Raw genomic sequence first — 14,193 nt, forward strand, 5'->3', positions numbered from 1 at the left:
AAAAAGGACGGAGTCAGATAAACTGGTTCACGGTGATTGGTTGCTAAGGAGCAATACTCCACAGAGAAAAAGGAGGAGTCAGAAGATGAGAACGACGTCAAATACTGAATAAATATGTGTGTTTTTTGAATAATCTGGGTTGTTGGCTTGTGGTGGAGTGTGGAGAGCGACTGACAACCCAAAGCTTTGTTACTTTTTACATCTGATAAATAAAACTTCTATATAACTTGGAGAAAAGTCTCTTTCAAATTTTTGAGCATGCGGACTGCCTTTAAAGTCCAACAGTCACCGCGCCGTGGGACAAAAAAACAACAACATTCGAATCAATTAATAGTGCTGTGCGTATTAGATGTTTTTTGGTATGACAGCTGAACTTCAAGGAATTTAAACAGGCGCATCATTTAAAGCATGCATTCATAACATAGTGCAGCACTTTGTATAACGATTGGCTCATAATCATAATGAATGAAGTACGCGGGGCTGATTTAAACACATATGAGCCGCTCTCGTGATACCATAAGCGAATTGGTCTGCGCACAGCGCGCGTGAGGTTAAACACATCTTATCAACCTCAAACCGAACATTACGATGGATTCTATTGTGCTGAGAAAGATCGCTTTGTTTATGTTTTCTTAAAAGCAGTCACAGTGTAATGACGATAGCGTGCTCGGGTGCGGATGGTAATGTACAGTGTGAGCGCAGGTCAGCGGCGGAGTGAGGACAATCGCGCTCCGTCATGTTTTAGGGCACGCTAGAGATACGGGCTCTCCAATGCTTAAGTTTGTTCGTCTGTTAACTTATCAGAGATGCAGTACACCACACAACAATTTTCGGTATTGCACCAGGCACAGTCATCGTCATCATTACAAAGCGCTAAGGCCAAGCGCCTGACAAGGTCTACACACGTTCGTTCGAATAAACGGATATGACGTTTTTTGTGGGCGTTCCCAGCAATGCAGACACTCGTCCACACCCACTAATTAACATGTAATTTGCATGACTGTGAACAAGAAAAAGAAAATGAAAACGAAAATGAAATAAAAGAGAAGAGAAAATAAAATAAAAATCAAAGTTTACATTTTAATTTGAATTGTGTCAGTATTATTGCGTGAACATTAATAAAACCTTTGTAAAAAATGTTTTTACAATTTATTTTTCACATTTGCCTTTTCATTTTCAAATTGGCAGTCTTGCCTCGAGATTTTAGTGAAAATGAAATGTCAAATCACCAATTGTATTTTCTTTTTCAATTTGACAGGGACAACGCATTGTCAGTGTAAAAATGAAAAGGAAAATAAAATAATTTTATTTTATTTTTCATTTTGGCACATATTGTGCACGCAGTTGTGTATAATGAAATTGCTAATCTGGTTTTCATTTTCATTTTCATCGTTTAATTAATTTATTTAAATTTGGCAGGATTTGCCTCCCATAGAATCCAACACTTACGTTCTTAAGCAGAAGTCACCTACAACTCTTCCAATCGGCAATCCAGGGGAGAACAACTGACACGTGCGCTCGCAGAGATGAGAACAAACGATAGCCTGTCTACTACCGCGAGACTAAAGAACCCCCGACCATTTACTTCCCCCGCCCACTTAAAGGAACCGTACGCTGTTCACTACTTCCAGTCACAAATGGATGCATAGAGCATCATTAATCCTTTTAACAAAGGTGCTTTACGAGAAGAAACTGATGTTTTGTTCAGGCCATTGATCTTCTGAATATCAAATATTGCCATAAATCCATGCTCTGTTCTTCTCTCTGCTTCAACTTCAGCCTTCTTCCAATGCTAAACTGTATGTGTGTGTATGTTAGATTAGTATGTGTCTAGTCTAGGCAGTACTCGAGTTGAGGGGGGATGGCATCCCCCTTTGAATTAAAGATGATCAAAATCATCCCCCTTCTAAAACGGCCCCCCTTTCCATCCCCTGTTATTTTATCAATGAATGTGTAAATATTACCAGTGGTAATTTACCACTATTTCAACATTTAGTTTTTGCGAATATTGAATAGGCTAAAATACTGTGGACGATGGGAACGTGCACATAATGACACGACGATTTGTTTTAAATTGACGTCACATGAGTCAGCGACATAGCAGGTGCTGGTGCCGGTGATTTCAGCATCATGGCCAAGCACAAGCGACATGGACAGCTTGACCTGAGGGACTTCGGCTTTAAGAGGGCAAGAAGTAGCACTGAAGGTAAGTCAAGAGTCAGGAATACTTTTGATATTTCACCAAAGGCGGAATCTCTGGACAGAGGCTATACCAACACAGTTAACGATGTTAGTTCGTTTGGAGCTTTTTTTCTTGTTAGCTAACGCCAGCTAGCTAGCTAATTTCAGGTTAGACTTTACATTCACAAAGCTGATGTTAGATTTGGTTTCTGTTTCACCTGGAATATCATACTGCAGGGTTTCCCACAGCACTTTACAGCGGCTGCCTAAGCAACACACCTGCCTCCTTAACTAGCCAAAGTAGATTTTTTTTTATGAGCGTTATCCGGCGTGTTACTCTGTCCTGTCCGATCAGTGGCATCTGGTGGAATGTCATCACGCTATCTATCATCGTTTGCCAAACATTCTACAACATATAAATGGCAAGTGCAAGGAAAGCCATTACTAGCCATTACTTTTCTTTACATGATTATGAAATTCTTTGGAAGCTTCTATGACATACTGTAGGGGAGAATGGGGTAGGCAGCATTGCAGCATTGAACTGATCAGTTATTAATTTTGCTTCCCCTTTTTTGTCTTTTGTTTGGCCACCTCAAGTTTAAGAAATGTCAGGTGGTGCTATGTATTTGTATTATATGTATTATTTTCAGATTTTGTAAATGGTACATTTGTTTAATCCATTTGTTCTTGCACTTCAATTAAAATGGACTTGACTTGAGAGGATTCATGTTAATTTAGAATGTTTTGTGTATTATAATTGTGATCAAAGCTTATGATAATTCTTACAAATTTGGTGAAGAATAGTGTTTAAATAATACTGTTCCTTATTGAATCCCCTGCACCAGCGAGTTCAAAATAATACTAAGTCGGACTGGGATGCAGAAATCCAGCGAGCTCAAGACACCGCTGAGTCGGACTGAGATACAGAAATTCAGTGCACATAAGACACTACTGAGTCAGACTGAGATGCAGAAATTAAATTTGATTGAATTATTGCTAATGCTTGGCATTTTATGGCACTAATTATATCTCATATCAGAGATAAATTTCCGCCAATATGAGATCAGTGACATGCTGAGTGAAGGAGGTTTTGGGGCCGTGTATGAAGGGATTTTGACAATACACCCTCTTACTGTTCATTTCAACAACAATCCTACAGACGGCCTCCAAACTGACATTGGCCTTCCAATCCTGATAAAAATAGTGTACTGAGCAGGTTAAACCCTTTTTATACCCAATCACTTTTGAGTCACATGCTGAGTCAAAACATATCCTATTTTCCCATATTGGCTATTCTGGGCATCAGCCATTAGAAATTGTGTTATATAATGCTGTATTAGTGTATTGTTATGAAACTTGGTATATGTTCCACTTTATGAGGCGCTGTGCAGAGCGATTGCTGTGACAAAAAAGCAACATGAGAGTGATTTGAAAGCATATGGAACAGTCTGATCTCACGTTATTTTGATGTAATCCGCTGAACGGTCGCATAAAGTCAAACACACCAGAGAGCAGGCGGCTGCAGTCAGAGTGAAAAATACGCACTTTATGGAAAGTTCTCATTTTCCATATGAAGAGTTATGAAGAGTTCACACGCAAAAACCTCTAAATGTGTCAGAACACTTTTCGTTTAAATTAGCAATTTTTATCAGAATCAGAAAGAGCTTTATTGCCAAGTGTGATTGGACACAAAAGGAATTTGTCTTAGTGACAGAAGCTTCCAGTTCACATACAGGTTAAAAAAGTGTCAACGCACAGGTAACAAAACGTAAAAATTAAATATGTGAGAGACAATACACATTTGACAAAAAGAACAATGTTAGACAATAGGCAGTATATTGTATGTACAGATGTGCTATATACAAATTACACTGTGTTATATACAAGTTATGCAGGGGAATGTGGATATCTGAATATTATATCAACAACATATGTATAATAAATATGAGTATATAGTTGAGTATTCCACGTGTTTTTATTGCACAGTAGAACATGTAACTGTTCATGAGGTACAGTAGATGGCCTGAGGAAAGAAACTTTTCCTATGTCTGGCTGTTTTGGTGCTCAGTGCTCTGTAGTGCCGACCAGACGGCAGAAGTTCAAAGAGAAAGTGTGCGGTGTGTGAGGGGTCCAGAGTGATTTTGCGAGTTCTTTTACTCACTCTGGATGAATACAGTTCTTGTAGATTGGGGAGGGTTGTTCCAGTGATTCGCTCAGCAGTCTGGACTATCCGTTGTAGTCTTCGGAGGTCAGTTTTTGCAGCTGAGCCGAACCAGACAGTTATGGAAGTGCAGAGGACGGATTCAATGACAGCTGAGTAGAACTGTAAAAGCAGCTCCTGTGGCAAGTTGAACTTTCTCAGCTGGCGAAGGAAGTACAGCCTCTGCTGGGCCTTTTTGACAATAGAGTCAATGTGAATGTCCCACTTTAGGTCCTGTGAAATGGTGGTGCCCAGGAACCTGAATGACTCTACTGCGGCCACAGTGCTGTTCATGATAGTGAGTGGTGGGGGGGGGGGGGTGCTGGGGGGGTTTCTCCTAAAGTCCACTATCATCTCCACTGTTTTTAAGGTGTTTAGCTCCAGGTTGTTAAGACTGCACCAGACAGCCAGCTGCTCAACCTCACTTCTGTAAGCTGACTCGTCACCATCTTGGATGAGGCCAATAACTGTAGTGTTGTCTGCGAACTTAATGGCAGAACTTGCGAACTTGACAGAGGGGTAAGTAGAGGTGCAGTCGTTGGTGTACAGGGAGAAGAGCAGTGGGGAGCGCAAACATCCCTGGGGGCACCAGTGCTGATGGTACGGCTGTTGGGTGTGAATTTACCAATTCTAACTAGCTGTTGCCTGTCTGTCAGAAAGCTGGTGATCCATTGACAGACAGAGCTAGGAACAGATAGCTGGTTTAGTTTGGTCTGGAGGAGTGTTGGGACGATGGTGTTAAAGGCTGAACTGAAGTCTACAAACAGGATCCTTGCATAATTCCCTGGTCTGTTCAGATGTTGTAGGGTATAATGCAGTCCCATGTTGACTGCATCAACCACAGACCAGTTTGCTCGGTATGCAAACTGCAGGGGGTCCAATAAAGGTCCCGTGATGTCTTTCAGGTAAGCCAACACCAGTCTTTCAAATGACTTCATGGCCACAGATGTTAAGGCAATGGGTCTGTAAGCATTAAGTCCTGTGATTTTGGATTTCTTTGGGATGGGAATAATGGTGGAGCGTTTGAAGCAGGAAGGGACTCTGCACAGCTCCAATGATCTGTTGAAGATCTGTTAAAAAATGGCGGCCAGCTGGTCAGCACAGTATTTCAGACAGGCTGGTGAAACACCGTCTGGGCCTGGTGCTTTCCTTCTTTTGTTTCCTAAAGACCTGACGCACATTATCTTCACTGATCTGAAGTGCAGAAGGGGAGGAGAGGGGGGTAGCTGGAGGTGTTGATGGCTGTGTAGAGAGGCGGTCAGTGTGGTGTGTGATACCGGGGGTTTCAAATTTACAGTAAAACTCATTCAGGTCATCAGCAAGCTGTTGATTTGCCTCAGTGCTGGGAGATGGTGTCTTGTAGTTTGCAATGTCTTTCAGGTCTTTCCACACTGAGACAGGGTCGTTTGCTGAAAACTGGTTTTCCAGCTTTTTAGTGTAGCTCTTCTTAGCCACTCTAATGCTGATTGTACAAGATCAGGCCAAGAGTAAAAGGCTCCTACATTTACTTTTCAGCAGTGATAGAGTTATTCACGATTTCACATGTCATTTGTATAAAAACAGGTGGGCCTGTAAAATTGCTGGTGGGCCGGAATAATTCGCATCACCCTTTCAACTGGAGTAATTTTTAAGAAAAATTGATGGACCAGTGTTCTGTCCCATTGTGGTGTCAAATGTAATTCAGTAAACCTCACTCTACAAATGAAACCGCATCACGGTGCAGTTGATTCAACACAGCATGCATGGCTTTCCCTGTATGCGTCAAAAGTCAGCGCAACTGCATGCGGTTTACTAGACTCATGTTTGTTACAGGCCTGTCGGAGGCGTTTCCAATTTTTATAACGTCTCTTGTGAAAGTAAACTCGGTGTGTACCTCAGGAAAATGTCTTTTGCTTTACAAAATATGGCATAATTTGTATTGCTGTATTCAATCCATTTAAACTGTTCATACCAATAAGAACTGAAGGAGGATTCCCATATGGTTTTCCAGTGGCTTTCCATCAATTACGGTAATTGGATATTTTTCTGTTCTTCTATCGCAGACAGATCTGGAAGTGGACAATTTTGATTTACTAAGTGAGTGAGAATATCACTGGAGGCTGAAGCACAAATGCTGCCATTAGCACTTGACTCATTGGATGTTGCTGTGTGTATTTAACCTTCATTTCCAGGTGCCTCTGTCGGGGTTCTAGCACTTCTGTTTTATGTTTTGTCCTCTGTTTTTGTTGTGTAAGCACTAGGCATTGTTTGACAGTTCACCATGTGCTCAGAAGTCCGCGTGCTTGACCCCGCCCCTCTTGTCATCTAATTATTAGCCACTTTTGCTTTCCTCACATCACCTGGGCTCGTTCTGTCTCCAGCTGCTCCTTGTTCCACGCTAATTTCTTCCCCTTCTTATTCCTTGTGTTTTTCTTGTCTTGTGTCGGATCGTTAGCGTTTGCTGCATAGCCGGTCTTAGACCCACTCGAGTATCTTGTCTGGAAATCTAGTTTCTACCCTTGTCGTGACATCTAGTTATCTTGCCTTGTAACCCCTGATATCATCTTGTCTTGTTGCCTAGTGCTCACTATTTGTCCTGTCTGGCTCCAGTGCTGTTACCACTACCAGGTGTCTGTATTTTCTACTCTGTTTACCCTAGTGACCACGGCTGCTAGACCGTGCCCTAAGCCACTCTTGGGTCGCCGAAGTGAGTTCTCTCCCGGCTGGGAGACTATCTTCTCTTCGTCGGAGGCTCAAGTCTCCTGGGTTGCTGTGCTGACTTCTTCTGCCGTGGGTCCAGGTTCTGACGAACGGACAACGGCTGAACTGCCCCTTCTCCTTTGAGAAGAATCCACTTCGGAACTGTCAATCGTGACGTTTGGACTAACGCTTCTCCTTGGAGGAGAATCCACTTCGGAACCGTCAATCGTGACGTTTGGACTAACGCTTCTCCTTTGAGGAGAATCCACTTTGGAACCGTCAATCGTGACACTTGGACTATCACTCCTCCTTCGAGGAGATTGCCAGCTTTGTCACCCTCCCCACGGTCATTACGGCCGAGCGCTCGAGCCATTTGTCCCCAAGCCCTGGTTGTCTCCTGTTTTTCTGTCATCTTGTGGAAGCTGATACATGCCATATCTGTCTGTGACTAACTCTGTTTAATAAATCTGTTAACCTGCATCTGACTCCGGTATCATCCCTGACAGCCTCCGTGTGTGTTCCTTCAGCGCCATTGTCTAGAAGTGTTTTTTTTTTTATATTGCCGCATGGATAGCTGATCATTGAAAGATAATTTACAGACAGCTATATAGGCGAGCAGCGTAACGGTCTTAACGTAACTGACACATTCTAACGTAACTGAGCACATTCTTAATAATATTTTGGATATTATTATTATTAATAAACAAACAATTAAAATGTTTTTAGTTAATTTATACAATTCAAATTTAGAATTAAGGTTAAAAAATTAAATTGAATAATATTTAAAATAATATTTAAAATAATTTTCTTGGTTCTGACTTAACTACACATTGAGCAAGTTATTTCCCATCATGCTTTTTAGTCAGTGTCCTTTTTATGTATTTATTTTTACCACCCAAGAGTAATTCCGGGCCAGCCCTTTGAAAATCTGTTCTATAGCAGATAGCTATTTTTGTTATATTTGTCATATTTTTTGTTATGCTGAATATGACAATTTTATAATATAACTAAATAATGAGATCCAGAAAGATTAAATACCACCAACAAACGAGTGGTTTGTAGCTTTTTTGCTGTGTCTTGTTGTTTTCCAATATCCAGTAATGATCAGATGACACAGAGATCAGTGAGATGATGACATGTTTCAGAATTATGATGTTATAGATAGCCACAGGAGTGGGACACAACAAAGCATAGCTGTCACCAAATCTTGAATTTGTTTAAATTATATAGTTTCCCAGGGATCACAGACATAGTTAGCCTGACAGTATACTGTATATCACTTCGGAAGACGTAAACGGTGCCGGTCCAGCGCTGGTCCAGAGGAACTTCCTTTTTCATTTTTTTAACACTGCACAAACGTTTGAACAGAAGATAATCAACAGAACATTTATAACCAAATCAAATGTTAAATCAATATCTTTAGGATTTAGTTATATATGTAAGATAAAAAAATAAATACAAAATGAAACCTGAAGAGCTTCTGAACCAATGTTTACATCTTGCAAAGTGGTATGCAGCACAAATAGAGATAGAAATAGAAAAGAGGGAAAGATAAATAACACAAGGATAGACAAACACATATGTGTCTTTCAGTGAGCAAGCCATACAGTAGGTGTGGCTTAGAAGTGTAGAAAAAAACTTGAGAAACTAAGATTTCATTCATGACTGTCAAAAGGTAAAATGATCTTGCCTTTCTATAGGCTCTTAGTGAGGGGCAGAGCACTATATGTGTTCCAGTAGTTCTTTTTTCTTCATGTTTTTGAATGTTGGTTTTATTTGTCAATATGTGTTTATTGGGGGTTTATTTCTTTGGTGTGTGGGAATGACGCTGAGTTTCTGGCCAGATTAGCAAAATTATAATCCACATACACTTTTTTTAGGATTAATATTTAAATGTTTTAAACTAATTGAAATTGTACATACTAAACTAAACAACTACAAAAATGTAATTGTATCATTATTATTTTATATTCAAAACCTCAACTAAAACACTTGCAATGAATGACTGAATAATAAAGAAATAAAAAGTCAATAAGAGCCTTGTATAGATGTCAACGCCTTCAATGCTGTTTTAAAAGCTTTTCATTTTCATTCTCAAGTCTAATTTTGTTTCCTATAAAAGATATATCTATTTGTAATATGTTTTGTTATTTACGGAAATATGATGCATATCACTTACCTGAGTCAGCACGGGATAAGCCCTAAAAATATGTAATAAAAACAGTGAAGAGTATATTTGGTTCATCTTCATGTAGTTGGATTGGGTTAATTGATAACATTAAATAGTAGATTCCGTCATGCAAAGGCTCTTCGTGGTTTTTCTAATGGTCTGTATATTACTGGCACACTATTAGACTCCCTCTGAATAAGACCTCTGCTACTCCTAATGGGAGGAGAGTTTTAAAAGCAAGCACTGTTTCTTTCCATCATGAGTCAGCTAGGTTATTTGTTTAACAGCGGGGGAAAAAATAATCAAAATAAAATAAACTTTTTTTTGTTTATTTAACTATTATTTAGTCATATTAAAATAAAATTGTTGTTTTGCAAAATAATGCGGCTTGTATGGAGGTTGGGGTCAAGTGTATGCTTACAGAGAGCATTATTGGGCAAGTATACTGGCGAAGCTGGTTTAAGGGAGAATTCTGACATCAGTACATTTAACCATAAATTTAGGCACAACACAGTAGTGCTGTACTAAAACAAGACTTCTAAAACGGTCAGTTCTGGTTCTTGATTCTGATTGGCTGAGCGGAGTTCTAAGCCGTTATAAAATACCTCAATATGTAACGGCTGACCGCACCACATAGCCTAAATATCATTTTATTTACTTTATTTTATGAAACCTTGCTAAGCATATGGAATAACAGTTTTATGAAAGCAATAAGCCCCGCGAAGCAGTGGGTTACAGTGCATTTTATAACAGCTACGGGGTTTTAGGCACTCCGCTTCGCGTCGTGCCACAACGCCCTTAGCTGTTATAAAATGCACTGTAACCCACTGCTTCTTGGGGCTTATTGCTTTATTATACAAACATTATTACAGTGCTTTGGTGGTAGGCAGGACTGACGAACCAAAAAAGGAGACCAAAGAAGAGATAATGAAAAAAAAGGCTTTCACCGCAGGACCATTAATTATTTCCGGGTTAAAGTAGGAATTATCACATTTTTGAGAGCACGTAAAGGCAGCATGAGAATATGAGAGAGCAAGGAGCCAATGTGGAGTCTAAGTCAGCAGAAAGAAAGGAGCTGAACAAAACCAATGAGGATGACATATAAAAAACAATTTACAGCTTTCCTGTAGCTCAGTGTTTAGAGCAGTGGTCACCAACCCTGCTCCTGGAGATCGACCGTCCTGAAGATTTCAGCTCTAATCCCAATCAAACACACCTGAACTATCTAATCAAGGTGTTCAGGTTTGCTTGATAATTACAGACAGGTGTGCTGAAGCAGGGTTGGAGCTGCAGTCTGCAGGACCGTCGATCTCCAGGAACAGGGTTGGTGACCACTGGTTTAGAGCATGGTGTTAGCAATGCCAAGGCCATGAGTTCGATCCCATGGGATTGCACATATCTCTGATATAAATGTATAATAGAATGCAATGTAAGTCGCTTTGGATGAAAGCATCTGCCAAATGCATCAATATAAATGTTAAATATATAAAGCACAAAGTGATTTACAAATATCTTTCCTTTGGATGTATTAACGCATACCTAAAAGGATTGCACTCACAAAAAAAGTTACACACGTCGTTTAAATTTTATAAACACCACAAAATGTTCAATGCTGAACATTGGTGCAATACTATTATTTGAATGTTTCCTAGTTTCAACAGAAATCTTACAGCCATATCTATGCTTCAAGGAATGAGCACCTGAAAACAGAACACAAATGTGTCCTCAGTTTAGTTTTATTCAGCAGTAGACCAAAGTAACATGTTCACCACTAGATATCACAATTTAACCACTTAACAATTTAATCAGGTAACTAAAGTCATCCAAAGTACCACACATTACAATATCTTATAAAATTTTATGACCCGTCTACTACTGTTGATATATGGATCATTATCAGAATCACCCAGTCATCATGAACAATGCACAGTAATGATATTAGGCATGCATTTACACATAGTAGTAAGTATATGTTCTTGATATAGAAATGTCTTAAACAATGTTCTATATGTAATTACTTAAAATCCAAGAAAAGACAACGCAACCAAAGTTCCCATATATCATTTCTTATTTGGAGCGGTTTATTGGCAATTTATAGTTATCTGAAGGAGAGGGCAGAATATTCACTCTGCTTTTGCTTCCAAAAAGCAGACTAACTCATGGTCTGGTTTAGAAAATTAAGTTCAAAACTATGTATAAATTGTTAATTTCCAATTTAAAAAAAACTGCTTTTTTAAAAGACAGAATGACTTACCATCTTTCACGAACTCTGTAGATAAGCTGATGAGTTTCTGTAACTAAAGAAGTAGAACTTTATAGAGCCAACTCATTTTAAAAGAAACCATTTGTACCCAAAAAGTTTAGTACATAGCAGAAAATTACACCCTCAAAAAGCTGATTTAAGATCATTATTTATTACAAACAAACATTTAATTAGTTAAAAGTCTGTCAAAACATCACAAATGCATACATCACAACTTAGCTTTATATACAATTTAAAAAAGTAGCAGGTGACCAGGAGGTTTTTCATTGTTCTCGTGACTTGCATCCAAAAGCAAGGTTGTCTGTCCTTGCTTCTTCAATCAATATACAAGTCAACTCCAACCCACCACAGAAATACTCACAATAATTGCATTTAGTAGGAGTATGTGGCTGTACGTGACACAATGACTTGAGTTACAGTAATGAAAGTCACAGCACGTGAATGTGAAGGTGACATTGTTTCCACGGATCTTATAACTTTTAGGTCTGACACAATCATTCTTGGCCATGCAACCCTTGGTGAACAGAACGGAGGTACGTCCAAACCGACCATCAGCAGAGTAGCACAGTTCCTGCGGCGCGCATTCTGATATGACATGCATGCAGGTCTTGTTGAAAGGCGTAGGAGAACAAAAGTAACACTGACGATTTTCACAGTGCAGTCCAGGTAGAACACACAGAAGTAAAACCGCAACACCAGAGACTTGTTGAATCACCGATTTTGATACCATTTTCAACACCGCAATCTTGCTGCTAGATTTCATGAAGTCGTTTTTCCAATTTAGGAGAATTCCTCGAACTTAAATATGGTACACACTCATGAACCAGGTGTTGGTTGTTGCCTTGATTACTTCAATTATCACTGACTTTCAAACTAGGATATAACAAGGAACAGATGGATTACCACCTTATTTAATACACTAGAGCTTGAATACACAGTTATTCATTAGTGTTTATGTTTATTTAACAGTGCATGCAATCTTGTATGCAACCTTTGTGTGCACTCTTAATTGATGCCCAGATCAATAATATTAACTATAATCGTCTGTAATTGATTACCAGGGTTCGAATTGAGGGGAGGCTGGGGCGGTCCCGGACCCTTCATAAGCCTTAAGGGACCTCTCATAAGGTCTAAAATAGTGAACTTGGGGGTCCCCTGGTTTTTCATTAAAACTAGACAACTAAAAACACATTTTTTTTACAAGTTATCATGCTAAAACAAAAAAAACTTTTGTCCATTATTTGTACAAATTTCATGAAACGAAATGTAATTTTTATCTGAAAAATCCATGCATGCTCAAGCGCACCACACAGTGTTCAACGAAGACATGTACAGAGATGTCGCAGCAAGACAATGGCTGCGTGCGGAACCGCTCATATTGAAAGCGTTTATCTTAATACTTTACAGTTAGCCTATAATTTTAATGCGCAAGTCTTTCTTTATGTACGATGTTATCTCACATTGTCAAAACAGATGCGACGCGGTACTGAGCCACTAAAGGGACATACAGGTGGTGGAAAAATAGGAAAGGGAGTGAAAATATTTTAAATATTTGCGTAAATAAGTGCGTTCCTTTGCTAAACTTTTGCGTTTCCCCAAGAATATTGTTCTTTCCCTCAGAAAACTTTCGCATCCCCCAGAGATTATTTTGCGCTCCCTTCTGCAAACATGAGCTCCGACTTTGACGAGAAGGCTTCTGCTTTTGCCCACAGGAATGACATTCGTTTTTCTTATTCTACATTGGTTCATATGGATTATTTCATATACTTGATCTACATTATCAGGAGTTGAATCACGTTTAAAACGCTCATATGCTTCTGCAGGAGGTGACGCATCCTATCCCTCAGTGGCTCAATGATTTTTTTAATATTCCAAAAAAAGGAAAAGGACCGCATTACAATAATATAAAGAACAAGTATGAAAGGACAAGAAAAAAATAAGGAAAATAAGAGGACAGGAAAATCTCAGTTAGTAAGAAAATGTTATCATACATTTTGAAAAACTTGTTATTCTTATTGCTATAAATAAGTTTAAGATATTTTACAATGAGTGAAATCTCAGCAAGAAAGACATCAAACCTAGGCAAAATCTTATTAAAAAAATCTAGGCTACAATGCAAAATAAAAAATTAACAGCAAGATCGATAGCATGGTCACTGCAAAAAACAAAGAAATATGTATTTTAATCTCTACCTCACGTGGATCTCTTTTAATGGATTATCAACATGTTAAGGACATTTATTCGTGCAATGTGGTCAAATTACTACAATGATCCAAACTATCATGTGATTGATGCTTGAACTGGCAACTCCGTCTGTTTACCAGTTGAAGACTGGTTAGGGGACTCCCCAAGAGCCTTGACACAATTCGAACACTGTTGATTACCATACTACATACATTCTGGCAGCCACAGACAAATAATTGTACAGTTACTATAGCTAACATACATCAAATGACACACTTTTAATTGGTATGAATATAATAATCAATCTGATTAAAATACTACAGACAATTTGTGAGCCTGTGAAAAGGTAATATTTTTGTGATTGACTGTTTTTTTTACAAAAGATCATCCTAATTAATGTAAAGAACATTCTGTTCAAATATGCCATTAATTTTGACTAAGTAAGGCCATGTCAAATCATAGTGAAATTATTTTTTTAAATTAAACTTGATGCTTGTCATCTCAGAATTAGATTTT

The sequence above is a fragment of the Triplophysa rosa genome, linkage group LG1 (genome assembly GCF_024868665.1).
Source record: "Triplophysa rosa linkage group LG1, Trosa_1v2, whole genome shotgun sequence".
Taxonomy (NCBI): Eukaryota; Metazoa; Chordata; class Actinopteri; order Cypriniformes; family Nemacheilidae; genus Triplophysa; species Triplophysa rosa.